An 8,947-nucleotide genomic window follows, 5' to 3' on the forward strand; every position below is an offset into this window, starting at 1 on the left:
CTTGGACCTTGACCTCCAGCGGGCCCTGGGACCCACATGCTCCCCTGCTCTAGTACCCCAGTAGCTTCTTCTCTTGCGGTTACATAGCACCGCGTATCCACCTTGGACCTTGACCTCCAGCGGGCCCTGGGACCCACATGCTCCCCTGCTCTAGTACCCCAGTAGCTTCTTCTCTTGCGGTTACATAGCACCGCGTATCCACCTTGGACCTTGACCTCCAGCGGGCCCCTGGGGACCCATGCTCCCCTGCTCTAGTACCCCAGTAGCTTCTTCTCTTGCGGTTACATAGCACCCGCGTATCCACCTTGGACCTTGACCTCCAGCGGGCCCTGGGACCCACATGCTCCCCTGCTCTAGTACCCCAGTAGCTTCTTCTCTTGCGGTTACATAGCACCGCGTATCCACCTTGGACCTTGACCTCCAGCGGGCCCCTGGGACCCACATGCTCCCCTGCTCTAGTACCCCAGTAGCTTCTTCTCTTGCGGTTACATAGCACCGCGTATCCACCTTGGACCTTGACCTCCAGCGGGCCCGGGGACCCACATGCTCCCCTGCTCTAGTACCCCAGTAGCTTCTTCTCTTGCGGTTACATAGCACCAGCGTATCCACCTTGGACCTTGACCTCCAGCGGGCCCCGGGGACCCACACTTAAGCCCCCTCCACTAACAAAGCAAAACACCACTGGCAAAATCCTCATGCCCTGGTACTCCATGAAGTAAATTCAAACGTGCCCCTGGTACACTGTGCAGAAACACTTTGCCACACACGCTCCTCGTGCATATGGTGCGACAGCTTTTTCCATGCCCTGGTACACTGCGCAGGAGCACTTTGCGAAATACTCCCCCGTACATATGGTACGACAACATTTCTCCGTGCCCCTGGTACACTGCGCAGGAGCACTTTGCTAAGTACTCCCCGTGCATATGGTATGACAGCTTTTCCACATGCCCCTGGTACACGGACCAGAAACACTTTACCACGTCCGCTGTACGCACCCTCCTCACTAGCTAATTGCTGATCTCCCCCACTTCCAGGGGGCCCCTCGGGACCACCATCACATCTTCCTGTCTCCCTTACGGCTGAAAAAGGTGCATGTTGCTCCACTGGCCCTGCTGCTGTTGTGTCTCCATTTGGCCGAGGGGTGAGTCGGCCTCCTGTCTCCCTTACGGTCGGGAAAAGATGTACTGCTGCTGCTGCTGCTGCTGCTGCTGCTGCTGCTGCTGCTGCTGCTGCTGCAGTGGCCCTGCTGATATTCTCTCTCCATTTGGCCGAGGCAGTGAGTCGGCCTCCCGTCCCCTTTACGGTCGAAAAAGATGTGCTGCTGCTGCTGCACTGGCCCTGCTGCTACTCATATCGAGCATGGACTTTGCCCTCCAGCAGGCCCCGGGGACCCACATGCTCCCCTGCTCCAGTACCCCACTAGCTTCTTCTCTTGCAGTTACCCTCCACCCCACCACATATCCAGCATGGACCTTGCACTCCCATGAGGCCCCGGGGACCCACATGCTCCCCTGCTCTAGTCCCCCACTAGCTTTCCTTTCTTGCAGTTACGCTCCACCACATATCCAGCATGGTCCTTGACCTCCAGCGGGCCCCGGGGACCCACATGCTCCCCTTCCCTTGTCCCCCAGTAGCTTCTTCTCTTGTGGTTACATAGCACTGCGTCTCCACCATGGACCTTGACCTCCAGCAGGCCCCGGGGACCCACATGCTCCCCTTCCCTTGTCCCCCAGTAGCTTCTTCTCTTGTGGTTACATAGCACTGCGTCTCCACCTTGGACCTTGACCTCCAGCGGGCCCCGGGGACCCACATGCTCCCCTGCTCTAGTACCCCAGTAGCTTCTTCTCTTGCGGTTACATAGCACCGCGTATCCACCTTGGACCTTGACCTCCAGCGGGCCCCGGGGACCCACATGCTCCCCTGCTCTAGTACCCCAGTAGCTTCTTCTCTTGCGGTTACATAGCACCGCCGTATCCACCTTGGACCTTGACCTCCAGCGGGCCCCGGGGACCCACATGCTCCCCTGCTCTAGTACCCCAGTAGCTTCTTCTCTTGCGGTTACATAGCACCGCGTATCCACCTTGGACCTTGACCTCCAGCGGGCCCCGGGGACCCACACTTAAGCCCCCTCCCACTAACAAAGCAAAACACCACTGGCAAAATCCTCATGCCCCTGGTACTCCATGAAGTAAATTCAAACGTGCCCCTGGTACACTGTGCAGAAACACTTTGCCACACACGCTCCTCGTGCATATGGTACGACAGCTTTTTTCCATGCCCCTGGTACACTGCGCAGGAGCACTTTGCGAAATACTCCCCCGTACATATGGTACGACAACATTTCTCCGTGCCCCTGGTACACTGCGCAGGAGCACTTTGCTAAGTACTCCCCGTGCATATGGTATTACAGCTTTTCCACATGCCCCTGGTACACGGACCAGAAACACTTTGCCACGTCCGCTGTACGCACCCTCCTCGCCTGCTAATTGCTGATCTCCCCCACTTCCAGCGGGCCCCGGGGACCCACATCACACCTTGCTCCTGTCTCCCTTGCGGCTGGAAAAGATCCATTTTTGTGCACTGGCCTTGCTGCTACTCTCTCTCCATTTGGCCGAGGCAGTGAGTCGGCCTCCTGTCTCCTTTACGGTCGAAAAAGATGTGCTGCTGTTGCACTGGCCCTGCTGATATTCTCTCTCCATTTGGCCGAGGCAGTGAGTCGGCCTCCTGTCTCCTTTACGGTCGAAAAAGATGTGCTGCTGCTGCTGCACTGGCCCTGCTGCTACTCATATCCAGCATGGTCCTTGACCTCCAGCGGGCCCCGGGGACCCACTGGCTCCCCTGCTCTAGTACCCCAGTAGCTTCTTCTCTTGCAGTTACCCTCCGCCGCATATCCAGTATGGACCTTGCCCTCCAGCAAGCCCCGGGGACCCACTTGCTCCCGTACTCTAGTCCTCCACTAGCTCCTTCTCTCGCCGTTACCCTCCTACACTTATCCACCATGGACCTTGACCTCCAGCGGGCCCCGGGGACCCACATGCTCCCCTGCTCTAGTACCCCAGTAGCTTCTTCTCTTGCGGTTACATAGCACCGCGTATCCACCATGGACCTTGACCTCCAGCGGGCCCGGGGACCCACATGCTCCCCTGCTCTAGTACCCCAGTAGCTTCTTCTCTTGCGGTTACATAGCACCGCGTATCCACCTTGGACCTTGACCGCCAGCGGGCCCCTGGGACCCACATGCTCCCCTGCTCTAGTACCCCAGTAGCTTCTTCTCTTGCGGTTACATAGCACCCGCGTATCCACCTTGGACCTTGACCTCCAGCGGGCCCCGGGGACCCACATGCTCCCCTGCTCTAGTACCCCAGTAGCTTCTTCTCTTGCGGTTACATAGCACCGCGTATCCACCTTGGACCTTGACCTCCAGCGGGCCCCGGGGACCCACATGCTCCCCTGCTCTAGTACCCCAGTAGCTTCTTCTCTTGCGGTTACATAGCACCGCGTATCCACCTTGGACCTTGACCTCCAGCGGGCCCCTGGGACCCACATGCTCCCCTGCTCTAGTACCCCAGTAGCTTCTTCTCTTGCGGTTACATAGCACCGCGTATCCACCTTGGACCTTGACCTCCAGCGGGCCCGGGGACCCACATGCTCCCCTGCTCTAGTACCCCAGTAGCTTCTTCTCTTGCGGTTACATAGCACCGCGTATCCACCTTGGACCTTGACCTCCAGCGGGCCCCGGGGACCCACATGCTCCCCTGCTCTAGTACCCCAGTAGCTTCTTCTCTTGCGGTTACATAGCACCGCGTATCCACCTTGGACCTTGACCTCCAGCGGGCCCCGAGGACCCACATGCTCCCCTGCTCTAGTACCCCAGTAGCTTCTTCTCTTGCGGTTACATAGCACCAGCGTATCCACCTTGGACCTTGACCTCCAGCGGGCCCGGGGACCCACATGCTCCCCTGCTCTAGTACCCCAGTAGCTTCTTCTCTTGCGGTTACATAGCACCGCGTATCCACCTTGGACCTTGACCTCCAGCGGGCCCCTGGGGACCCACATGCTCCCCTGCTCTAGTACCCCAGTAGCTTCTTCTCTTGCGGTTTACATAGCACCGCGTATCCACCTTGGACCTTGACCTCCAGCGGGCCCCGGGGACCCACATGCTCCCCTGCTCTAGTACCCCAGTAGCTTCTTCTCTTGCGGTTACATAGCACCGCGTATCCACCTTGGACCTTGACCTCCAGCGGGCCCCGGGGACCCACATGCTCCCCTGCTCTAGTACCCCAGTAGCTTCTTCTCTTGCGGTTACATAGCACCGCGTATCCACCTTGGACCTTGACCTCCAGCGGGCCCCGGGGACCCACACTTAAGCCCCCTCCCACTAACAAAGCAAAACACCACTGGCAAAATCCTCATGCCCCTGGTACTCCATGAAGTAAATTCAAACGTGCCCCTGGTACACTGTGCAGAAACACTTTGCCACACACGCTCCTCGTGCATATGGTACGACAGCTTTTTTCCATGCCCCTGGTACACTGCGCAGGAGCACTTTGCGAAATACTCCCCGTACATATGGTGCGACAACATTTCTCCGTGCCCCTGGTACACTGCGCAGGAGCACTTTGCTAAGTACTCCCCGTGCATATGGTATGACAGCTTTTCCACATGCCCCTGGTACACGGACCAGAAACACTTTACCACGTCCGCTGTACGCACCCTCCTCACTAGCTAATTGCTGATCTCCCCCACTTCCAGGGGGCCCCTCGGGACCACCATCACATCTTCCTGTCTCCCTTACGGCTGAAAAAGGTGCATGTTGCTCCACTGGCCCTGCTGCTGTTGTGTCTCCATTTGGCCGAGGGGGTGAGTCGGCCTCCTGTCTCCCTTACGGTCGGAAAAGATGTACTGCTGCTGCTGCTGCTGCTGCTGCTGCTGCTGCTGCTGCTGCTGCTGCTGCTGCAGTGGCCCTGCTGATATTCTCTCTCCATTTGGCCGAGGCAGTGAGTCGGCCTCCCGTCCCCTTTACGGTCGAAAAAAGATGTGCTGCTGCTGCTGCACTGGCCCTGCTGCTACTCATATCGAGCATGGACTTTGCCCTCCAGCAGGCCCCTGGGACCCACATGCTCCCCTGCTCCAGTACCCCACTAGCTTCTTCTCTTGCAGTTACCCTCCACCCCACCACATATCCAGCATGGACCTTGCACTCCCGCAGGCCCGGGGACCCACATGCTCCCCTGCTCTAGTCCCCACTAGCTTTCCTTTCTTGCAGTTACGCTCCACCACATATCCAGCATGGTCCTTGACCTCCAGCGGGCCCGGGGACCCACATGCTCCCCTCCCTTGTCCCCAGTAGCTTCTTCTCTTGTGGTTACATAGCACTGCGTCTCCACCATGGACCTTGACCTCCAGCAGGCCCGAGGGACCCACATGCTCCCCTTCCCTTGTCCCCCAGTAGCTTCTTCTCTTGTGGTTACATAGCACTGCGTCTCCACCTTGGACCTTGACCTCCAGCGGGCCCGGGGACCCACATGCTCCCCTGCTCTAGTACCCCAGTAGCTTCTTCTCTTGCGGTTACATAGCACCGCGTATCCACCTTGGACCTTGACCTCCAGCGGGCCCGAGGGACCCACATGCTCCCCTGCTCTAGTACCCCAGTAGCTTCTTCTCTTGCGGTTACATAGCACCGCGTATCCACCTTGGACCTTGACCTCCAGCGGGCCCCTGGGACCCACATGCTCCCCTGCTCTAGTACCCCAGTAGCTTCTTCTCTTGCGGTTACATAGCACCGCGTATCCACCTTGGACCTTGACCTCCAGCGGGCCCCGGGACCCACACTTAAGCCCCCTCCCACTAACAAAGCAAAACACCACTGGCAAAATCCTCATGCCCTGGTACTCCATGAAGTAAATTCAAACGTGCCCCTGGTACACTGTGCAGAAACACTTTGCCACACACGCTCCTCGTGCATATGGTACGACAGCTTTTTCCATGCCCTGGTACACTGCGCAGGAGCACTTTGCGAAATACTCCCCGTACATATGGTGCGACAACATTTCTCCGTGCCCTGGTACACTGCGCGAGGAGCACTTTGCTAAGTACTCCCGTGCATATGGTATTACAGCTTTTCCACATGCCCTGGTACACGGACCAGAAACACTTTGCCACGTCCGCTGTCGCACCCTCCTCGCCTGCTAATTGCTGATCTCCCCACTTCCAGCGGGCCCCGGGGACCCACATCACACCTTGCTCCTGTCTCCCTTGCGGCTGAAAAGATCCATTTTGTGCACTGGCCTTGCTGCTACTCTCTCTCCATTTGGCCGAGGCAGTGAGTCGGCCTCCTGTCTCCTTTACGGTCGAAAAAGATGTGCTGCTGTTGCACTGGCCCTGCTGATATTCTCTCTCCATTTGGCCGAGGCAGTGAGTCGGCCTCCTGTCTCCTTTACGGTCGAAAAAAGATGTGCTGCTGCTGCTGCACTGGCCCTGCTGCTACTCATATCCAGCATGGTCCTTGACCTCCAGCGGGCCCGGGGACCCACTGGCTCCCCTGCTCTAGTACCCCAGTAGCTTCTTCTCTTGCAGTTACCCTCCGCCCGCATATCCAGTATGGACCTTGCCCTCCAGCAAGCCCCGGGACCCACTTGCTCCCGTACTCTAGTCCTCCACTAGCTCCTTCTCTCGCCGTTACCCTCCTACACTTATCCACCATGGACCTTGACCTCCAGCGGGCCCCTGGGACCCACATGCTCCCCTGCTCTAGTACCCCAGTAGCTTCTTCTCTTGCGGTTACATAGCACCGCGTATCCACCATGGACCTTGACCTCCAGCGGGCCCCGGGGACCCACATGCTCCCCTGCTCTAGTACCCCAGTAGCTTCTTCTCTTGCGGTTACATAGCACCGCGTATCCACCTTGGACCTTGACCGCCAGCGGGCCCCTGGGACCCACATGCTCCCCTGCTCTAGTACCCCAGTAGCTTCTTCTCTTGCGGTTACATAGCACCGCGTATCCACCTTGGACCTTGACCTCCAGCGGGCGGGGGACCCACATGCTCCCCTGCTCTAGTACCCCAGTAGCTTCTTCTCTTGCGGTTACATAGCACCGCGTATCCACCTTGGACCTTGACCTCCAGCGGGCCCCGGGGACCCACATGCTCCCCTGCTCTAGTACCCCAGTAGCTTCTTCTCTTGCGGTTACATAGCACCGCGTATCCACCTTGGACCTTGACCTCCAGCGGGCCCCTGGGACCCACATGCTCCCCTGCTCTAGTACCCCAGTAGCTTCTTCTCTTGCGGTTACATAGCACCAGCGTATCCACCTTGGACCTTGACCTCCAGCGGGCCCCGGGGACCCACATGCTCCCCTGCTCTAGTACCCCAGTAGCTTCTTCTCTTGCGGTTACATAGCACCGCGTATCCACCTTGGACCTTGACCTCCAGCGGGCCCCGGGGACCCACATGCTCCCCTGCTCTAGTACCCCAGTAGCTTCTTCTCTTGCGGTTACATAGCACCGCGTATCCACCTTGGACCTTGACCTCCAGCGGGCCCCGGGGACCCACATGCTCCCCTGCTCTAGTACCCCAGTAGCTTCTTCTCTTGCGGTTACATAGCACCGCGTATCCACCTTGGACCTTGACCTCCAGCGGGCCCCTGGGACCCACATGCTCCCCTGCTCTAGTACCCCAGTAGCTTCTTCTCTTGCGGTTACATAGCACCGCGTATCCACCTTGGACCTTGACCTCCAGCGGGCCCCGGGGACCCACATGCTCCCCTGCTCTAGTACCCCAGTAGCTTCTTCTCTTGCGGTTACATAGCACCGCGTATCCACCATGGACCTTGACCTCCAGCGGGCCCCGGGGACCCACATGCTCCCCTGCTCTAGTACCCCAGTAGCTTCTTCTCTTGCGGTTACATAGCACCGCGTATCCACCTTGGACCTTGACCTCCAGCGGGCCCCGGGGACCCACACGCTCCCCTGCTCTAGTACCCCAGTAGCTTCTTCTCTTGCGGTTACATAGCACCGCGTATCCACCTTGGACCTTGACCTCCAGCGGGCCCCGGGACCCACACTTAAGCCCCCTCCCACTAACAAAGCAAAACACCACTGGCAAAATCCTCATGCCCCTGGTACTCCATGAAGTAAATTCAAACGTGCCCCTGGTACACTGTGCAGAAACACTTTGCCACACACGCTCCTCGTGCATATGGTACGACAGCTTTTTTCCATGCCCCTGGTACACTGCGCAGGAGCACTTTGCGAAATACTCCCCCGTACATATGGTACGACAACATTTCTCCGTGCCCCTGGTACACTGCGCAGGAGCACTTTGCTAAGTACTCCCCGTGCATATGGTATGACAGCTTTCCACATGCCCTGGTACACGGACCAGAAACACTTTACCACGTCCGCTGTACGCACCCTCCTCACTAGCTAATTGCTGATCTCCCCACTTCCAGGGGCCCCTCGGGACCACCATCACATCTTCCTGTCTCCCTTACGGCTGAAAAAGGTGCATGTTGCTCCACTGGCCCTGCTGCTGTTGTGTCTCCATTTGGCCGAGGGGGTGAGTCGGCCTCCTGTCTCCCTTACGGTCGGAAAAGATGTACTGCTGCTGCTGCTGCTGCTGCTGCTGCTGCTGCTGCTGCTGCTGCTGCTGCTGCAGTGGCCCTGCTGATATTCTCTCTCCATTTGGCCGAGGCAGTGAGTCGGCCTCCCGTCCCCTTTACGGTCGAAAAAGATGTGCTGCTGCTGCTGCACTGGCCCTGCTGCTACTCATATCGAGCATGGACTTTGCCCTCCAGCAGGCCCCGGGGACCCACATGCTCCCCTGCTCCAGTACCCCACTAGCTTCTTCTCTTGCAGTTACCCTCCACCCCACCACATATCCAGCATGGACCTTGCACTCCCGCAGGCCCGTGGGACCCACATGCTCCCCTGCTCTAGTCCCCACTAG

Source organism: Oreochromis aureus, linkage group 14 (genome assembly GCF_013358895.1).
Source record: "Oreochromis aureus strain Israel breed Guangdong linkage group 14, ZZ_aureus, whole genome shotgun sequence".
In the NCBI taxonomy this organism is placed as follows: domain Eukaryota; kingdom Metazoa; phylum Chordata; class Actinopteri; order Cichliformes; family Cichlidae; genus Oreochromis; species Oreochromis aureus.